Raw genomic sequence first — 21,842 nt, 5'->3', positions numbered from 1 at the left:
TAGCCAGGTTCTGAGCTGGGATGGGGCAGTGAGATAAATAACGGTGATGGATCAAGCCCTGATCTTTGGACTGGGTAAGAGTGGTCTGCTCAATTCAGACACTCTGTTCATCACCACCCCCTTTTGTAAATCGATTTTGGCCACTATAGGTGTGGCAGGGTATACTCAGACATGAGTCCCTTTCTCACTGCTCCATCAGGATTCAAGCAAGCCGGGCCGAAGAGGCTGAAATGCCAGAAACCGGTCCCCGGTAGCTTGTCTCCTTTCTGGTAAAGAATTGGCTTGGTAGTTTAGTCTGCCCTGTTCCCATGATGCACTGGGCCAGGGACAGACTGATTTGCATATAGCCAGGTTCTGAGCTGGGATGGGGCAGTGAGATAAATAACGGTGATGGATCAAGCCCTGATCTTTGGACTGGGTAAGAGTGGTCTGCTCAATTCAGACACTCTGTTCATCACCACCCCCTTTTGTAAATCGATTTTGGCCACTATAGGTGTGGCAGGGTATACTCAGACATGAGTCCCTTTCTCACTGCTCCATCAGGATTCAAGCAAGCCGGGCCGAAGAGGCTGAAATGCCAGAAACCGGTCCCCGGTAGCTTGTCTCCTTTCTGGTAAAGAATTGGCTTGGTAGTTTAGTCTGCCCTGTTCCCATGATGCACTGGGCCAGGGACAGACTGATTTGCATATAGCCAGGTTCTGAGCTGGGATGGGGCAGTGAGATAAATAACGGTGATGGATCAAGCCCTGATCTTTGGACTGGGTAAGAGTGGTCTGCTCAATTCAGACACTCTGTTCATCACCACCCCCTTTTGTAAATCGATTTTGGCCACTATAGGTGTGGCAGGGTATACTCAGACATGAGTCCCTTTCTCACTGCTCCATCAGGATTCAAGCAAGCCGGGCCGAAGAGGCTGAAATGCCAGAAACCGGTCCCCGGTAGCTTGTCTCCTTTCTGGTAAAGAATTGGCTTGGTAGTTTAGTCTGCCCTGTTCCCATGATGCACTGGGCCAGGGACAGACTGATTTGCATATAGCCAGGTTCTGAGCTGGGATGGGGCAGTGAGATAAATAACGGTGATGGATCAAGCCCTGATCTTTGTCTGGGTAAGAGTGGTCTGCTCAATTCAGACACTCTGTTCATCACCACCCCCTTTTGTAAATCGATTTTGGCCACTATAGGTGTGGCAGGGTATACTCAGACATGAGTCCCTTTCTCACTGCTCCATCAGGATTCAAGCAAGCCGGGCCGAAGAGGCTGAAATGCCAGAAACCGGTCCCCGGTAGCTTGTCTCCTTTCTGGTAAAGAATTGGCTTGGTAGTTTAGTCTGCCCTGTTCCCATGATGCACTGGGCCAGGGACAGACTGATTTGCATATAGCCAGGTTCTGAGCTGGGATGGGGCAGTGAGATAAATAACGGTGATGGATCAAGCCCTGATCTTTGGACTGGGTAAGAGTGGTCTGCTCAATTCAGACACTCTGTTCATCACCACCCCCCTTTTGTAAATCGATCTTTTTACAAAGTCAATCGAGGTTGGGCGATGCCAGTTAGTTTGCTATTGTAAGACTTAATATGACTGGCTGCACTATATGCAACTTTTTAGATGTCACGTGTTTACTGTTTACATTTAGCACACTTCACTTTTATAACATCTGCACTATCTGCTCTAACCCTATAGCTGCTGTGTGTTTATTCTTTACACCACGCACATTGCACTTTAAATAATTTGCGTATCCTAATGTAATTTTATAGCTGCCAAATGTTAATTGCATTTTCCTAAATGACATGTATCGTATTTTTTCAATAACGATATGGACGCATATTGAATTATTTTTTAGTTTGTATCGTATTATATGTGTGCTTTTATGGTTGTTTGTCCCAAAAGAATAAAGCTAATTTTGAATTGAATTGAATTGAATTGAATTGACTGTAATGCCATAATTCCAATTCCCACCGGAGGGAGGAAAAGTTAATAGCTTTGGAAAACCAAAAGGCATGAATGGGGATTTGGGGGGGTGGCCGACCAGCGGGAGGCTCGCCCCCCCGGGGAAGTTTGGGGCACCAAGGGAGGGGGGGGAGGAAGTATGTTACCAGGGGCTCGCCGTAGCTGGCGTTTTTGGGCTGGTTGGGCGGTTTGGGCTCCTTTTGGGCTGGGTGTCTACTTAACCGGCCATTTTGTGTCACCACACACTGTTTGTGGTGCGGTGACACAGCAGCCAGGTCATAGGAATTTTTGTGTGCCATTATTGTGTTATAACGGTGTTATAACGGTGCTTTGTGTCGGCGGTTTCGGGTGATGCGCTGTTCGCATATCGTTGCTTGGTGTGTGGAGTGGGCGGGCTACGAGCTTGATAGTGCGCGGTGAGAGGCAGGCGGTGACACCACAGGACGGTATGGCGGCGTACACGGACCCGCGGGTGACGGAGGCTCTGAGGCTCTTGAGCGAGGCAGGCCGCATGGACATCGTGCGGCCCAACCTCAAGGTAAGGCCGCCGCGGCGCGCTGCCAACGGCGCCGCGGCAGCGTGCGACCCGCCTCGGTCGCGATCGACCCAGCGGGGTGGGAGGGGGGCGGGGGAGCGAGTGGAGGAGGCCGGAAGAAAGAGGCAGCGCCGCGCAAGGCGAAGGGAGGCGCCAAGAAGGCCGGGCAGAGAGGGAGGAAGCGGCCCCTGGTGTTTGTGGAGGAGGGGGGCCCGCGAGGCGGTAGTTGAGGAGGAGGTGGCGGAGATGGGGGTGCAGGGCGGAGTGGGGGAGGAGGGGGGGGGCCGGGTAGTGTTGCCTGGGGAGGGTGGGGGCAGTGGAGGAGGGGGGCGGGGGGCAGATGGCGGGGAGGGGCCAGTGGTGGTAGAGGGACGTAGTGGAGGCGAGGAGCAAAGGGGGCTGGTGGGGGGAGGGGCCGGGGGGCTAGGGGGGGCGGCTTCGCCACTGCTCATTGAGGAGACCGATTTGGAGGGGGAGGAGGAGGAGGGGGGAGACGGGGGGAGGACACGGAGCTGGACTGGAGTTCGTCCTCGGCAGAGGAGGGGGGTGGGGGGGCAGGGGGGGTTGGCGTCGCTGGGGCAGCGGGGGAGGGGTGAAGGGAGGGGCCGGGTGGGGGAGCGCGGCGGACCGGAGGCGCTGGGGAGCGAGCGCGGAGGTGGCGGTGCGGCGGGCGGGAGGGGTGCGTCGGGGATGGTCGGGTGGGTCGGTGGAGGTAGTGGGGGCGAGCCAGGGGGTAGGAGGAGGGCGAGGGGGTCTGGCGGGTATGGGGTGAGTTATGGGGAGCGGGAGGGGAGCGGGGGCGCGGCCTGGGGGGGTGGCCGGAGGTGCAGGGCGAGGGGGGGGTGGGCCGAGTTGGGGTTTCGGGGGGTGGGGCGGTCCTGGGGGATGGACGGAGGAAGGGCGTTGGGACCTGGGAGGCGGGGGATCCCGTCGCGGCGCGGAGGTCATTCGGCGGGTTGGGGGAGGGGAGTGGCTCTGGGGTGGGTGAGTGGGGGAGGGGGCGGCACGTGGGGGGGGCGAAGGGGGCTGTTTTTACCCTGGCATGCTGGACTCCACCTTTTTTCCTTGGCAGGAGCTGTTGGCAAGGCGGTCGGGGAGCAGCATGCGGCTCCCACCCACCGAGTGGATGGGCCGGCTCTGTTTGGTGCGAGCGGCCGAGCTCCAGCGAGGGACCTGACTCAGGAAATCGGCGAGTGGAGGCGGGATGCGTCTCCGCCGGCCCCTCCCCGAAGGGTCTTTATGGCCGCCGGGGGTAGGGGAGTGAGGATGGATACAAATATCTCTGATTTGCCTGCGAGTGCGGTGGATGGGAGGGCGAGTGTGGACTTGATAGATCTGATGCGGGTGTGTCGTGAGATGAATCAAGCCCTGATCTTTGGACTGGGTAAGAGTGGTCTGCTCAATTCAGACACTCTGTTCATCACCACCCCCTTTTGTAAATCGATTTTGGCCACTATAGGTGTGGCAGGGTATACTCAGACATGAGTCCCTTTCTCACTGCTCCATCAGGATTCAAGCAAGCCGGGCCGAAGAGGCTGAAATGCCAGAAACCGGTCCCCGGTAGCTTGTCTCCTTTCTGGTAAAGAATTGGCTTGGTAGTTTAGTCTGCCCTGTTCCCATGATGCACTGGGCCAGGGACAGACTGATTTGCATATAGCCAGGTTCTGAGCTGGGATGGGGCAGTGAGATAAATAACGGTGATGGATCAAGCCCTGATCTTTGGACTGGGTAAGAGTGGTCTGCTCAATTCAGACACTCTGTTCATCACCACCCCCTTTTGTAAATCGATTTTGGCCACTATAGGTGTGGCAGGGTATACTCAGACATGAGTCCCTTTCTCACTGCTCCATCAGGATTCAAGCAAGCCGGGCCGAAGAGGCTGAAATGCCAGAAACCGGTCCCCGGTAGCTTGTCTCCTTTCTGGTAAAGAATTGGCTTGGTAGTTTAGTCTGCCCTGTTCCCATGATGCACTGGGCCAGGGACAGACTGATTTGCATATAGCCAGGTTCTGAGCTGGGATGGGGCAGTGAGATAAATAACGGTGATGGATCAAGCCCTGATCTTTGGACTGGGTAAGAGTGGTCTGCTCAATTCAGACACTCTGTTCATCACCACCCCCTTTTGTAAATCGATTTTGGCCACTATAGGTGTGGCAGGGTATACTCAGACATGAGTCCCTTTCTCACTGCTCCATCAGGATTCAAGCAAGCCGGGCCGAAGAGGCTGAAATGCCAGAAACCGGTCCCCGGTAGCTTGTCTCCTTTCTGGTAAAGAATTGGCTTGGTAGTTTAGTCTGCCCTGTTCCCATGATGCACTGGGCCAGGGACAGACTGATTTGCATATAGCCAGGTTCTGAGCTGGGATGGGGCAGTGAGATAAATAACGGTGATGGATCAAGCCCTGATCTTTGTCTGGGTAAGAGTGGTCTGCTCAATTCAGACACTCTGTTCATCACCACCCCCCTTTTGTAAATCGATCTTTTTACAAAGTCAATCGAGGTTGGGCGATGCCAGTTAGTTTGCTATTGTAAGACTTAATATGACTGGCTGCACTATATGCAACTTTTTAGATGTCACGTGTTTACTGTTTACATTTAGCACACTTCACTTTTATAACATCTGCACTATCTGCTCTAACCCTATAGCTGCTGTGTGTTTATTCTTTACACCACGCACATTGCACTTTAAATAATTTGCGTATCCTAATGTAATTTTATAGCTGCCAAATGTTAATTGCATTTTCCTAAATGACATGTATCGTATTTTTTCAATAACGATATGGACGCATATTGAATTATTTTTTAGTTTGTATCGTATTATATGTGTGGGTCGGTGGAGGTAGTGGGGGCGAGCCAGGGGGTAGGAGGAGGGCGAGGGGGTCTGGCGGGTATGGGGTGAGTTATGGGGAGCGGGAGGGGAGCGGGGGCGCGGCCTGGGGGGTGGCCGGAGGTGCAGGGCGAGGGGGGGGTGGGCCGAGTTGGGGTTTCGGGGGGTGGGGCGGTCCTGGGGGATGGACGGAGGAAGGGCGTTGGGACCTGGGAGGCGGGGGATCCCGTCGCGGCGCGGAGGTCATTCGGCGGGTTGGGGGAGGGGAGTGGCTCTGGGGTGGGTGAGTGGGGGAGGGGGCGGCACGTGGGGGCGGCGAAGGGGGCTGTTTTTACCCTGGCATGCTGGACTCCACCTTTTTTCCTTGGCAGGAGCTGTTGGCAAGGCGGTCGGGGAGCAGCATGCGGCTCCCACCCACCGAGTGGATGGGCCGGCTCTGTTTGGTGCGAGCGGCCGAGCTCCAGCGAGGGACCTGACTCAGGAAATCGGCGAGTGGAGGCGGGATGCGTCTCCGCCGGCCCCTCCCCGAAGGGTCTTTATGGCCGCCGGGGGTAGGGGAGTGAGGATGGATACAAATATCTCTGATTTGCCTGCGAGTGCGGTGGATGGGAGGGCGAGTGTGGACTTGATAGATCTGATGCGGGTGTGTCGTGAGACAGCCGGTCTGAGCCGGCTGGAACCCCAAGTGGGGAGCCGGGGTGGTGTGGAGCCGGCTGATGGTGAGTCGGAGGAGGAAGGAGAGATTTGGGAGGACGGGGGGCTGGTAACGTTGTTGGAAGTGTATTGCAGGTGCCAGCAAGGCAGGAAGCGCCCAGAGTGACGGCCCCCTCAGCTCAACTGGTTAGGCGGCGGGATCCAGCAAGGACGCCGACCTTGACGCCAGGTAAGACAGGTGACGGTGCGGGGAGTGGCAAGAGGCGTTGTGTGCAGGTTTCAGTGGGGTCGGGGGGCGATGGGGAGGATGGGTGGCGGCTGGTGCGGGGACGGTATGTGCAGGACGCGGGAGTTGGCACGGACGGCGCGGCGCCGGGCGGGGAGGGGTCAAGCGCGGGCAGCGGGGCAGCGGCGGCTGGTGAAAAGAGTGGCAAGAGGCGTTGTGTGCAGGTTTCAGTGGGGTCGGGGAGCGATGGGGAGGATGGGTGGCGGCTGGTGCGGGGACGGTATGTGCAGGACGCAGGAGTTGGCACGGACGGCGCGGCGCCGGCCGGGGAGGGGTCAAGCGCGGGCGGCGGGGCAGCGGCGGCTGGTGAAAAGGAGGCGGCGTGGGGAGGAAAAGAGAGTTGTGTGGTTCCGGTGCGGAAGTTGCCGTACATGGGGCTGACCAAGCGGCTGGGTGCCCACCTTTCGGCGGCGACGAAGGAATAGATTTGGAAGGGGGAATACATTGATATCTTGAAGCTGCTGCACAGGGAGTTGACGTCTAAGGAGGGGTCAAAGGAAGAGGAGCAGGAGTTAGCGAGGCGCCCAAAGGTGCCCCTGACGCTGGACAACTGGTCAGCAGCGTTCCTCATATACTCGAGCGTGTATTGCGGGAAGTTCCCGGACCGGTACGTCGCGCTGTTTAAATACATGGATGTTGTGCGGAGGGCGCAGGTGACCTACCGCGGGTATGCGAGGTCTCACTACAACGAGGAATTCCGGGCGCGCATGGCGGGGGACCCGGAAGCGCAATGGGGGGAGCTGGATTCGGACCTGTACCAGCAGACGATGGGAGGGGCCAAGTTTGGCCGCACCATCTACACGGCAAGCGGTTTGCCGCTGGCGTCTCCCCCCTTTGCGGCCCGCCCCACCCGTGGGGGGGGGTGGGACAGGGAGCCTCTGGCAGCCAGGCAGCAGTCGGGGCCTGCTGGGACTTTAATAGGGGAGCCTGCGGGCGGGCGGCATGCCGGTTCCGGCACGAGTGCTCGTCGTGCAGACGGAACCATCCAGTGCTGCGTTGTTGGGGGCACGGGGGCCCACCGGGGCAGCTGCCCGCGCAGGGAGGTGCTCCTGCCAGAGGGGGCCAGGATGGGGGGAGGGGAGGGGTTAGAGGGGGGGGAGCCGGGGCTTTGGGCAAAGGCTTGTACGCCGGTTAGGATCGAGCGGATGGAGCCCTGGTTGGCGGCGTATCCGCGGGCGGAGGATGCTGCAGTGCTGCGTCGAGGTTTCCGGGAGGGTTTTCGGCTGGGGTACGAGGGCCCTCGGATTGCTCGCTGGGCGGACAATCTGAAATCGGTGAACGCACACAAGGGCATGGTGAGAGAGAAACTGTTCAAAGAGGTCAGAGAGGGTCGGATGGCGGGCCCCTTCACGGCGCCGCCGATGCCGGGCTTGATCATTTCTCCCATCGGGGTGATGCCCAAGAAGGAGGAGGGGCAGTTCCGACTGATACAGCACTTGTCCTGGCCGGAGGGGGAGTCGGTCAATGCCTACATTTCGGCGGAGTTGGCGTCGGTGACTTACTCGTCGGTGGACGTGGCGCGGCGGCTTGTTGCGACGGCGGGACGGGGCGCGCTGATCGCGAAATGCGACGTCAAGTCGGCCTTCCGACTCCTTCCGGTGCATTCGGCGGATCACCAGTTGCTGGGGATCCAGTTCCAAGGTCTCATCTTTGTGGGTAAGGCGCTGCCGATGGGTTGTTCCATTTCATGCGCACAGTTTGAGCGTTTCAGCTCATTCATACAGTGGGTTTTTTCCAGGCGCACAGGCTCGGAGTCAGTGACGCACTATCTGGATGACTTTTTCCTGGTGTGGCGGCCCGGTGCGGAGGACTGTCAGCGGCTGCTGGATGGTTTGGCTGGGTTGATGGGGGAATTTGGGGTTCCCCTGGCGCCAGAGAAGACGTGCGGTCCCAGTACGGTGTTGTCCTTTCTCGGTATCGAGCTCGACTCGGTCGCCATGGAAGCCCGCCTATCGGAAGACAAGAGGTTGGCAATGTTGGCTTTGGTGGATGGCATGTTGGCAAAGAGGAAGGTGACAGTGCGGGAAGTGCAGGTGTTGTTGGGGCATTTGAATTTTGCGTGCCGCGTGGTGCGGGCGGGCCGAATGTTTTGCCAGCGTTTGGGTTTGGCGTTGTCGGGTTTGCCGTTGCCTCATCACCAGGTGCGCCTGTCGGCGGGTATGAAGGAGGATCTGCGCATGTGGCGGGCGTTCTTGGAGCGGTTCAATGGTGTACCCATGGCGCCGGCGGAGGACTGGAAGTGGGACGTCACCATGTACTCGGATGCGGCGGGCGGCGGAGGATTCGGGCTGTACTGGGAGGGGAAATGGTGCGCGGAACAGTGGCCAGAACATTGGCAGGCGGGCGGGAGGAGCATTGCGTTCTTGGAGTTGTTCCCTTTGGTGGTGGCGGTCACGGTGTGGGCAGGGGCGTTGGCGCACAAGCGGGTGCTGTTTCAAGTGGACATCATGGCCGTCGTGCAAGTGGTGAACAGGCAGTCGGCTCGGGATCCGCAGGTGCTAAAATTGACGAGGGTGTTTGTCTTGCGCTGCTTGGAGAATGACATACTGTTTCAGGCGCGCCACGTTCCGGGAGTGGACAATGACATTGCTGATGCCTTGTCTCGTTCACAGTGGGAGAGGTTCCATGGGCTAGCCACGGCGGCGGAGGAAGTCAGGACACCGGTGCCGGAGGATCTGTGGTCGGTGGGCGAGGCTGGGTCTTTCAGTTGGGGAAGACGTGGGTGGCAGTGTCCACGTGGAAGGCGTACGGGCTAGCATGGGAGGAATTCCTGCAGTCAGGTGCGGTGCGGAACGGGGACCGGTGGCGGCGCGAGGAACAGGTGGTAAGATTCATGCTGGCGCTTATGGATAGAGGTTTGTCGCGGGTGTCGATTGCGGGCAAGTTGTCGGCGGTGGCGTTCATGGGGAAGTTGTGGTGGGGTTACCCTCCGTCGGCGGGGGAGCTGGGGACCCGGCTGCTGGAGGGGTGGGCGAGGGAAAGGGGCGCGAAGGTGCGGCTGCGCCGTCCCATCACGGTGGACTTGCTGGAAGGAGTGATTGGCGCGCTCCCGGAGGTGTGCAGGGATGGAGGCGAGGCGGTGCGTTTCTCCACCTTGATGTCATGGCTTTTCTTTGGGGCATCCGAGTGTCGGAGTTGCTGGGTGCGAAAGGGAGGCGGGGGTTTTGTGGGGGGATGTGGAGGTGCGAGCCCAGGAGGTGGCGGTGCGTTTGCGACGCTCGAAGACGGACCAGCGGGGGGTTGGAACTAGGGTGGTACTGGGACCGGGCGGCCGGGAGGGGGTGTGCCCGGCGGCGTGGGGCAGGAAGTTGATGGCAGACAGTGGCGAGAAGTAGGGGGATGTTTTTGGTCGGGGTGGGGGGGACGGAGTGACGGCGTCTCAGGCTTTGTGGTTCCTGCGGCGCGCCCTGCGGTACATGGGTGAGGATCCCCTGGCTTTCGGGACGCATTGCTTTCGGATCGGGGCGGCAACGGAGGCGGCACAGAGGGGTTGGGGTAAGGAAGAGATACTGAGGCTGGGTCGGTGGAAGTCGGATTGTTACAGGTCGTATGTGCGGTTGAGGGAGGCGGAAGGGTTGTCGTCACAATGATTCCCGATTTTGATATGTGTGTCTTTGCAGGTGCTGTGGTGGGCCGGAGGTGGCTGTTCTGAATGTATATATTGTGGGACATTCATTCGTCAAGAGGGCAGAACAGGCGGAGTGGGACAGGCATCGGACACTCAATTTGGGATTGGATGCGGGGTTGTACAGGTGTCATTGGAGGGGAAAAGGGGGTAGGAGTTGGCATGAGTTATTGCCTTTGTTGAACACAGTGGTGAGAGGGGGGGTGTGCCCGGATGTGGTAGTGATCCATCTGGGCAAGAACGACTTGGTGCAGTGCAAGGGTTTGGCGCTACTCAAACAAATGAAGCGGGACCTGAGGGAAATCAAGAAGCAATGGGCGGGTTGCCATATTATCTGGTCTGAGTTTATTCCCAGGCAGGTGTGGAGGGGGGCTAAGCGCCCAGGAGCCATAGACAGGGCACGGAGGAAGATCAATCGGGAAATGCGTGAATTTTGTGCCAGGGAGGGGGTGGGGAGGATGGAGCACCCGGAGTTGCGCTATGGTGCAATCTATTTTTTCCGGGAGGATGGGGTTCACCTGTCCAGGTATGGCATGGAGCTGTATATAGTCCAGCTGAAGGAGGCTTTAGATGGGGCGTTGGGGGTGCTCAGGTATCCCAGGAGGCAGGAGTCCTGGGGGGGGTCGAAAGTCGTAAGCGACTTTCGAGTGGCGCTGTCCTAAGGAGATAGGGTGGTTTTGCTGGAGGCCTGGGACTGTATGGTAGCGGGGTGAGGTCATGGAGGTCATTGGGGTATTCAGTAGAGGGGCAGGTTGCTGAGCGGATGTTGTTGTATTACAGTTGCAATGTTTGGGGTTAAATTTAGGGGTGGGGGGGGCTGTCAGGCAGTTGTTATTTAGTGAGCAGTAGTTTTGTACGGCACAGGCCAGGTGGGACTTTGTTGTAGGTGCACCTGATTCCAATAAAGCGGCCTTTTTCACACACTTTTGGTTGTCTGTGTCAGTGCTCCCCCCCCCCTCACCTACTGGTGTGCCCCAATGTGGATTTGGGGGGGCGGCCGACCAGCGGGAGGCTCACCCCCCCCGGGAAGTTTGGGGCACCAGGGGAGGGGGGGAGGAAGTATGTCACCAGGGGCTCGCCGTAGCTGGCGTTTTTGGGCTGGTTGGGCTGGTTGGGCGGTTTGGGCTCCTTTTGGGCTGGGTGTCTACTTAACCGGCCATTTTGTGTCACCACACACTGTTTGTGGTGCGGTGACACAGCAGCCAGGTCATAGGAATTTTTGTGTCCCTCCCACCCTCCCTGTATAAATGTTTTTTGGTCCTTTGGGTTTTTCTGGGGTGGTGGGGGGGGGGTTTTGGCATGGTCATGAGGGGTTTTGTTGGTTGATGGTGCACTGGTTAGGGTTACAGTTGTGTTGTCGCTGGAACAGGTGCGTTTTCTGGGGGCGCTGTCCTAAGGAGATAGGGTGGTTTTGCTGGAGGCCTGGGACTGTATGGTAGCGGGGTGAGGTCATGGAGGTCATTGGGGCATTCAGTAGAGGGGCAGGTTGCTGAGCGGATGTTGTATTACAGTTGCAATGTTTGGGGTTAAATTTAGGGGTGGGGTGGGGGGGCTGTCAGGCAGTTGTTATTTAGTGAGCAGTAGTTTTGTTCGGCACAGGCCAGGTGGGACTTTGTTGTAGGTGCACCTGATTCCAATAAAGCGGCCTTTTTCACGCACTTTTGGTTGTCTGTGTCAGTGCTTCCCCCCCTCTCCTACTGGTGTGCTCCAAAGACGTGTAATTCAACATTTAAATGTACCCACTAAAGGGGTAACAAATAGAGGACCTGGATTTATGGTATCAATCATGTATAAATGTCTTTCACAAACACTGACAAACGCCACAAAAAGCTTCTTTTTATATTGCCAAGAAATTTAACATTGCCGTTTTGAAATGAAAGGTGTACATGTTAAAGAACATTATAATTGGGCCAATCGTGATTGTAAATATTGTGTAAAAAAAACATTTTGTATGCACCTTGGAAAAAAAAGAATGTAATTGGTGAACACTCGGGACTACAATCACCAAAAATCCCTGGTGTAGTCCGGGCAAGCACACAGGAAATGCCGTAATCAGGGTTTCCTGTCAGCAGATACTTAAAAAAGTGAATAATCATGTGATCATTTAGCCGTGAAGAAGGTATTTAGATATACCGGAACGCATGGGCTAATCTGTGCTGGCTTTAAAGATAAATGATTTAAGAATAAATTAATATCGTGCAAAGAGTCCTGCTGGTGTGCGGCCTTTTCCTTCCTGATGGAGGCTTTGTGTGTGTGTGTGTGTGTATATATATATATATATCTCCAAGAGCATCATATAAGCCGACTCAAAACTAAGGTTTTCATTTGCAGAGACGAGGTTTATAACCCCGCAGGACAAGAATGGTGGCGGTGAAAGCGCACTCAGCTAACAGAAAACTGAAATCCATGCTGTCAAACAGGAACAGCTAACTGAATGTAAACTGACACCGATCAGCAAGGGACATATGAGCTCCAGCGCTACGTCAAATATTCAACCAAAATTGCGGAAAAGGATAAAAAGCGAACAGTGTGTTTGGAGAACGTAGGACAAAAGAAATCGCCTTACCTCGCTCTGCCAAGCCCATTCTCTGAAGTAATCAAAAAGCAAACACAGGTGGTGAGTACTGCTAGTGACCCACCTGTTTCCTTCACATGCAAGATAATTCCCTGCATCCGGGACCGGGACTCGAACCCGCCCACACAATGCCAACTTTCCAAACTCCCTTGAAGCTTTTTCCACATCGGCTGCGCGTCTAGTATTGGCTCTCTAAGGTCGCCCTGAGTTTGCATCGGCTAAATCGCAATCTAATGTAATCGAACTATAAACACAATGTGCAAAATTTAACTATATTCTGGTGAGAAGAAGCTATATATTGAGAATAAAATGTTCGCCGTTTTTTACTCAAAACTTACACATTCGTTATTTGCGAATATAAATAAAAATATGGAAAACATAACATGGGACGGGCAACAGCTCAGACTAAAAAAAGCTACAAAGTGTTTACACCAGGAGGACTATACACAAGTAAGGGTGCCGTCACAGAATTTTTCCTCATTTACGCCAAAAACAGTCAAGAAGTACTCCAGCCTCTACTAAACGTTACCCCTAGTACTGCATTAGTAATAGCTTTCATTTCTGTCCAGAAAAACAATTTCCAGGAACCCAAGAAGGCCGCACAGGTGGATTCAACTGCATGCACATGACCGGGGCTTGCTCCCTGGAGAATGGTGTTATTATCCCTAATTTGTGGGCCAATTAGTGTTATCTCACCATGGGCCAAAAGTTTGAAAGCGTCGACCAGTTCTACTTAAAACAAACCCAGAGTTGGAGGCTAGGCAGGGAAGCAAACAAGCAGATGGGAAAAGTAGATCAGACAACTGCGCCTGGTCCAACTTCTTCACATCATATGCAACAGAACCTCCTGCTTAACCTGCATTACTTCTTTGCAGAAAAATCATCTAACAATGATCTACGATGGCGACTTTACCAAATTAATCATTCATTTATCATACAAATGAGATCATATCATTTCTATTACAAAATTCATTGTACATGTACATTTTCTTTAGGTTTTTAAAATTATTTCATTATCACAAATCTCATAACCAAATACCAAACATACATATCAGTCATACCTCTAATACACCCAGTGAATATCAAGCAGGATAAAAAAAAATGTGATACTCAGTCTTCCATATCACTAGGTCTTGGTCACTGTACCACACTATAAGGAGCGGTTGACACCAGTTTTGGTGGCTAGAATTACTTTAATACCTCCTTCTTCAGGACCAGCAAATATTTAAAAGATTTATTTAGTCTAAAAGATGCCAACTAAATAGATCACAATACTTTTCATGGATCATGGATCATTGAAAACATAGCTTCATAGCATAACAATCCTTTGTTAAATAATACTTTCTACTCTTATCACTCCTTTCCAATTACCATAAAGTGCCTTAAAGTGTGAATGCCAGAGCTCTGCTAGATCTTTTCATTCAGCGGTGTGCTATTCGCCATGCACTCATTATACTACACAGAGGTACCCACATGAGGTAAGATCTGAATCCAGTAAGTGTCTGGCTGGAAGACTTAAAAATCACAGCCACAATCTCTCACTTGATTCTATTACCATATGGACTCCAGGGGCAGCTGCCACCAAGCTAAAGTGGAGGGGCAACCGGGTGGGGGGAGGATTGGGGGTGGATTAGGGAATACTTATAAATAAATAAACCTCCTTTCCAGCTCTCCTCCAACCTCCTGGCAGCCTATGGACCTCAGAATAGGCTCCCCAGCCTATCTAGCCATGGCTCTCATGCCAGCATCAGAGAAGCACCTGGATTGGCCTGAGCGGACTGGCCTGACGTTCACTCAGGCATAGGGAGCCTGTGGCTTTTTTTTTAACCTGGCTGTGCAACACAGCTGGGTTGGAGAAATAGAAGTGTGCATGTGTCACAATTTTGAGCGCCCAGTCAGTCACTGATCCAGTCCTCCTTTTCTACTGGCTAGGGAAGGCTGGCGGCTATGGCGCAGCAAAGTGAAAAATAACATTATTTTATTGCTATTTTTCTTTTTCTTGTTTATTGCAGTACAGTGGGTGGGGGGGTATGCCCTCCGCCCTAATGAAGAACCCGCCGATGATGTAGTACTTTTCAATCGTGTACCATAGTTTAATAGTTTTTTATTCATCCGACTCTTAATTTGATTTTGCCAAGTTCTTCAGGGTCATATCCTAGACATAAAAAATAACCATGTCACTAAAGAAGTATCATTTTTTCTTCTATGTACGTCTCAATGATATCAATGTATAAATCTCTCTCTCTCTCTCTCTCTCTCTCTCTCTCTCTCTCTCTCTCTCTCTCTATCTCTCTCTCTCTCTCTCTCTCTCTCTCTCTCTCCACCACTAGACCACCAGTGATAATTGTTTGCGAAGGCTCTCGTGGTAACAGAATGGGGGATGATGAAAAAATAAAAGTTGGTTTTCCCTGGGGGTGCAAGAGGGAAATTTAACATATTAAAAAAATTGTCAGAGGGTCAGCCTTCCTTGTTTACGGTTGACCCCCGGTGGTGGGCCTCACAACATTTTTGGAGAAATGTGCGGTTCCATAAGAAAACCAGACATTAAAAAAATGATTTAAAAAATAAAAATATATTGTGGGTTGACCCTCAGCTCATGGGACAACCCCCTTGGGGTACCAGTATATATATATATTTTTTTTTAATGTGTTTCTAAAAAATATATATATACATATTTACGGCATATCACATATGTTTACCATCTACAGGTTACACAACACATTGTAGATTTATGTGGCATATGCAGTATGTATATATATGTTGGCACACAGTGAAAGAGACTGTGCAAAGGTTGACTGGTCATCTTTTAGTTGCTTACTTTAGCATTTGATTACTAAACTGGAACTAATGAGGTCAAATAGCCAAACACTATTACCATGAGGCATTACGATGACAGTTGTGCTGCCCCTTCGCAAGCACAGTCTGTGCAGCGCAGCGACCTTAGCAGGTTAGATCAACCCAGAGAGCAGGCACATGCAGCAGCAAGCACAGACAGAGTGCTCTCTTGGCAGCCCCCAATTTAGTACAGCCCCAAATTCAGCCTTTTACTGGATGTAAAGTCGATATGGCCAATTTTTGAGCAATGGACTACGTCCATCTCTTTTTGGATGTTGACTTCCTTGAGCAAAATTGTGCCACAAACACATTTTTATACCAAACAATTTCTGAGGCAGCATGGAGGAACTCTAGGGCCTCATTCTAGGGCACACCATTGGACTCCATCTTCACTTGAGGAGTTGAAGATTTTTTGGGTCCTTGCGCTTAAAATAGGGTTAGTGCATAAACCAAGCTTGCAGTCCTACTGGTCTAATCGCAAGGTTTGGGCAACCCCCATCATCCCATCGTACATGAGCTGAGATACTTTTTTGCTGTTGCAGCGTACACTGCATTTCACCCAGATCTAGAAAAGGTTGTTCAAAATTGGCCCTGTTGTGGAACATTTGTCTGCCAGGTATCCAGGTATTTACACTCTTGGAAAGAATATATCGATTGATGAGTCCTCGATCCTGTACAAAGGGCTTGCGCTGTTCAGGCAGTACATTGAGAGCAAAATAGCTCACTATGGCATCAAGTTGTACATGCTGTGTGAAAACTAATCTGGCTATGTACACAGCTTGAGAGTGTATGCAGGGAAGGACCACCATTCTTTACCCTGTAGGTTGCCATTCCATGCTAGGAGTCACCGGAAAGATTGTATGGGAGCTTGGCAAGCCACTGCTTAACAAAGGGAATAACCTTATGTGGACAACATCTATACTGGAGTAGAGCTGTTCAGTGAGCTGTACGAAGCTGGTATTGTGGTATGCAGTAGAGTTTGTTGTTGCCTCAAAAGATTCCCTCAGGAGTTTTTTTGCAAAAAGCTGGAAAAAAAACAGAGCACTGCACTGTATTCAAACAAACTGTTTGCAGTCAAGTTTTCTGACAGGTGTGATGTGTATATGCTCACTACAATTCATGATGAGAGGACTTCCCTGTCAGGGCTTTCAGTCAGATGTTAGGAGTTCACAAGCCCACCTGTATACTTGCTTACAACAAGTACATGGGCACAGTGGATGAGAATGTACAGGTTATTTACCCATGCAATCCAGTTGTAAAACTTCCGATTGGTGTAAGAAGCTGTTTGCGCACCTCATCCAGAAGGCAACATAAAAATTCCTATGTCGTTTATTACCAGACCACAACGGGAAGATTCATGTCTTTCCTTGACTTTCAGTTGACTGTCATTGAAAGTCTTTCTGCTACAGAAGCAACAGTCTCCGCTTCATATGCTCTAGAGGACATGGCAAGGCTTCGGGAGTGACACTTTGTAAATCACATTCCTGGAACACCTAAAAAGACTTGATCTTGTTGTCACCATAGAGTTTGCTCTAAGCAAGGAAAGAGGCCGGAGAGTTGTGTTTACTGTCCCCGGTGCCCATCTCAGCCAGCCCTGTGTTTTCCTACTTGGTCTATGTTGTACCATTGAAAAGTGAAGTATAAGGAAAGTGACTAAGGTGAAGGTACCATATAAAGGCAAACCTTTCAATGGCTGTGCATGATCTACCTTCCATGGGCCACTACTTCACTAGGCAAGCAGCCGTAAAATGTCCTCTACTTGAGGAAATCATGGACTTGCTTATGGCCAACTCAACACTTTTATAAACCGGCAGAACGTGGCACATGTTCTGTTCAGGAAACAACCTTTACAACGCAGTCATTACATTGCACAACCTTTACATAGCAGTCCTTACATCGCAATATCCTTTACATTGTATGTCACTACAACGCATGTCATTACAATGCATGTCACTACAACGCAGGCATTACATCGCAAGTCATTACAACGCATACCATTACAACGCATTGTACCCTTACACTATCTGGCACTTACCCTACTGTTGCACTCACTGGAGTTAGAATAGTAATTTTTACCCCTACACTATCCAACACGTACCCCACTGTTGCACTCACTGGAGTTAGAATAGTAATTATTACTCCTATACTATCCAACACTTACCTTAAATGCATGTAATGGTATGCATTGTAATGGTATGTTTTGTAAAGGTATAATGCGATGTAATGGAATGCGTTGTAAGGTATTTTCCGTAAATGTGATGTAATGGCACACTAAATAAAAGAATGCGTTGTATAGGATGTTGGGATGTAAAAACTACGTTGTAAAGGCATGCATTATAAATGTATGCGTTGTAACGTCATACATTCCTTCTATTCACATATTGACAAGTGCATTGCAGTCCCCACACTGCACATAATGGTGGATGGAATATAAGCTTTGTTATCACGGAGTACCCTGTGTGGCAAAAACGTAAATTCTTGACTAGTATTTGAAGTGCTTTTTAAGGAATTTATGTATACAACACATGGACCACCCTTATTGCCCACAAGAACAAGAACCACAGTTAGTGTAATAAGCCTAACAAATGTCCTGTAGGACTCATTCACAAACACTTCAACTTGCTCTGAAATTGTGCAAACTCAATTAGTAACTAAGACTGGGCAGACTTTGCGTTACATAAATGCCATTCACTGTGATTTTCAGTGCCGGGTGTTTGTCCACACTGTGCAATCATCGTGAACGGCACCAAGCACAGCGCAAGTAGGCGCAGCTTTCTTTCTGTTGCACTAGTAGATTTTTTACTCGAGCAGCAGCTTTCTCAATGCAAACGGACAGTTTCTCAACACGTTAGGTTGAAGGCATACGCGACCAATCGCAATGAGAAATCCGACCGCCCGCATTGACAAATCTCGCCGGGATGTTGATTTTCCACGCTCGCCCTCAACTTTCTGTTGACGATTGCGAATGAGGAAAAGTCTCGCCGGGAGGTGGCTTTTACTTGTTCGCGCTCGCCAACTTGACGATGACAAGCGCAAACGAGGAAAAAAACTCAGCTCTGCCACCCGGAGGCGAGTTTTTCAGAACTCCTCGAGCTCCGCGTAACGTGGAAAACTCCGTAAACTCCGCTAGTGGAGTGGAGTTCACAGCCCAGACTTATTAGTACCTTTCATCATATTCAATGCTATTGACAAATGATACAGGACACTATCTTGCATGCTGACTTTCACATTTTTTATAGTATCAGGAAAATATACATTTCAGTGTGTATCAAAATTAGTGCAGACGACGCAGTACTCAGACATTGAACTAATATATATACAACATAGAACAAGAGAGTGAACAGTTTCCAAGGTTGTATATGATTTTATATCAAACAAACATAAGCGGAGGTCCTGACTATTTATATATGGTATCTCTGGCAAACATGTTTTAAAAGCAACTTAGGAAGGGGATGTCAACAATTGGACCTCTAGTCTTCAGGTTTCATCCAGACAAAAGTTGTCTGACTAAAGTTCACAAGAAATCGTGGGAACTTCAATGAGGCATCCTGAAAGTAATATGTACAACAATACTTAAAGACAGAGTCTACAATATATATCAGGCCCCGCGGTACGTCATTACAGTTCTGGTGGAACAAATGTTTCAGGACAAGTACAACTTTGTATTGTGTGGAGAAAGTGGTCACACCTATACATACAGGAGTACTCCTTTATAAAGTCAACAATGCAAAATGGGCCTCTCGGTTCCTTAGATGATCCCATAGAGGTAAATGGACTACTCAGGAAAATCACACCTTTGCAATTTGTCATGCCACATGGTTGCAGATTCAAGACCTGGCTTGGAAGTTCAGGCTGGACTGTTCCTATTGGAGCAGTGCAAAAACTGATTTGCATATAGATGGGTCCCAACTGAGGTGCCACATTGTCCAAAATAACAATAGATTGGGATGCTGCCCCAAGGGATTACCAGTGTCTGAGACAAATTCAAGCACTCCACCCATCACTCCTTTATATACTTCTTAATTATGGTGCCAGGCATAATATCCTGTACTTGGTGACAAATGCGTTGCCTAAATATATGAAAGCGTGGGGTTCCCATCCTAAAACAACTTGCTTCATAGCTGTCAAACCTTATACATGACTGTCGTTGAAAGGGTATGAACAATATTTGTCCTTGATAACCATGAAGACAGGTACAACACCAAAGGCTTCCAAGTGATCTATTATTGGTCACAAGTTATCCATCATTGGTACCAAACATATCCCCAGGTCTTGGATGTATAGCAGGACAACGCCGTGTGCATAGAGTGAGATAACACAGTCTGTCTTTGACCTTTATCCCAAGTAATGCCTTTATTCGGCTCATGTGATTTGGCAACGGCTCCATTGCCAGAACAAATAATATGGGAGACGGGAGGCAACTCTACTGAGTGCCTTTTGTTACTGGCTAGGAGACGGAAATTATTCCCCCTGTCCAGACATGCACTACCTGACCAGAATACAAGAGCCTAATCCAGGCAATGAATTCCTTGCCAAAGCCAACTCACTTTAATATCTGGGTAACTAATCCCAAATCAGAGGACTAAATTTCACATCCATTCTTAATACAAATAATGTCTCTCCCTTTCCAGATAGGGACAGCAAGTACCCTGGCATCCTGAGCGCAAGGAACTCATCTTCCTCATCAGTTGCTGTTGCTTTCCTTCAACAATCTGACACAGCCTCCTTCTACCTCCCAGGGACAAACACTTCTAGGATCACGCCTGTCCTCTGAAGTTACCTTGCTATGCAGCAACTGCCAACATCAATGGGGCACACCATAGTCCATAGCCTCGCCAGACACCCACTAAGAAATAACATGGTTTCTCCTGGACGCATCAGCAATCACATAGGGTTTTTTGGCCATTCAATCAGCTGAGAAAACTTCAACTGTATCTTGGTGCTGGTTAAAATTATCAATAATATTATTAATAATATCCTGTTTTGCTATTGACTGCATGCTGCATTTCTACTGTTTCTAAGCACAGTAAATAACAGATATTAAGCATTAGCAACTTTAACGGTGTGCACGTTTTTTTGCTAATTGTATTAATCAGAGGAATTACTTAATTTTTTCCCGGTGGTGAGGAAATATATAGTCTATTCCATTACTCTAGTATTCTATGGAATCCATGTATTGTTGGATTTTGAAGTGGTCCCGTGTATTTTGGAACAAGAACCGACTAATCCAACGACAGCATTTCTTTGCGACCTATCACAGGAAAAAAGCAAACCAATAAAACGCCTCCGCCCGACTGATCGTCAACGTCCCCCGCCGCAGCCACATCACCCCCCACCTGAGAGACCTACACTGGCTCCCCGTCCACAAGAGGATCACCTTCAAGCTCCTCACCCATGCACACAAAGCACACCACAACGCCGGACCAGCCTACCTGAACAGCAGACGCAGCTTATACACCCCCACCCGCCAGCTCCGCTCCGCCAGCCTCGCCCTCGCCGCTGTCCCCCGCATCCAACGAACAACCTCCGGCGGCAGATCCTTCTACCTCGCCGCCAAGACCTGGAACACCCGCCCTACCCACATTCGGCAGACCCAAGACCTACTCGCCTTCAGAAGACTCCTCAAGACCTGGCTCATCGAGCAGTAGCAGCACCCTCCCCCCCACCCCTCCCCATAGCGCCTTGAGACCCTCATGGGTAAGTAGCGCACTTTACAAGTACTCTGATTGATTGATTGATTGATTGAATAAAACAACAATATTAACTCTCAGTATTGGGCACTGTCGCCGGGTACAGTCAAGAGGAGCATCATTAAAGTGTGCGTATTTGGACAAACTCAGTGGCAAGCAGTGCTTAACCTTTTGACTTGCGTGGAGCATAACTAAATATTTACTGGCATCTGGGGACCCCCACTGAGTCACTACTGGAACTTGGGGACCACCGGTGTTAGATAAGACCGTGTACCTGCTTCTCTTAAACTCAGAACAGCGCACTTGTTGCTCGTGCTGTCACGCCGTTGTGAAAATTGTAAAAATGTAAGTTTGTAATAAATGTCATTTCTAAGGTATTTACATAAATATTCGTTATATTTAGGGGGATATAAATTCACAAAATGAACCTTGGTGAGATTGCTAACCTGAGATCCGCGTGGTATTCTTGGAAACTAGGGAAAACACGGTACGAGCCTCGGCGGGTGGGAAGACAGCTGGAGGGCAGACACACTCCCTGCAGCGTCAGCTGCTTCTTGGTTGGATGGCGCAGTCGCTGCGCTCTCGCCGCTGCCTTTTGCGTCAGTCGCGCGCCCAGTGGTTCGAGACACCAGGAGGTGGTTGCGCGAGGACTCGCCTGTCCCAGCTCCAGGAGCCCTGGAGGAGGAGCGCGCGCAGGGCCACGTGAGCTGGCGGAAGATCCCGCCTTCGCAAACAGTAGTAGAGGCAGTGCTGCCTAGTCTCTGGGGCGCTCCCTGAACCTGGCAAACGCTTATAAGTTATAAGGCAGTTCAAGGATTGTAAAGAAAGAACGAGCGTAACCAGTCCATTGACTCTAGCAGTGGAGACAGAAC

At 51.1% G+C, this 21,842-nt stretch overlaps 1 protein-coding gene across 1 annotated transcript in view; it reads right to left on the bottom strand.

The window, feature by feature from the left end:
• The window catches only part of SLC12A8 (solute carrier family 12 member 8), a 740,719-nt gene extending 719,098 nt beyond the window's left edge, over positions 1 to 21,621 (bottom strand). Inside the window, exon 1 of the mRNA XM_086957437.1 lies at positions 21,417 to 21,621. The gene's annotated coding sequence lies outside the window, so the exon portion shown is untranslated. The remainder of the gene's footprint in view (positions 1 to 21,416) is intronic.
• Between the last annotated feature and the right edge of the window lie 221 nt (positions 21,622 to 21,842).

The sequence above is a fragment of the Lissotriton vulgaris genome, chromosome 2_1, assembly GCF_964263255.1.
Source record: "Lissotriton vulgaris chromosome 2_1, aLisVul1.2, whole genome shotgun sequence".
In the NCBI taxonomy this organism is placed as follows: domain Eukaryota; kingdom Metazoa; phylum Chordata; class Amphibia; order Caudata; family Salamandridae; genus Lissotriton; species Lissotriton vulgaris.
The sequence above is the reverse complement of the archived record's forward strand: the minus strand, read 5'-3'. Positions and strand labels throughout refer to the sequence as shown.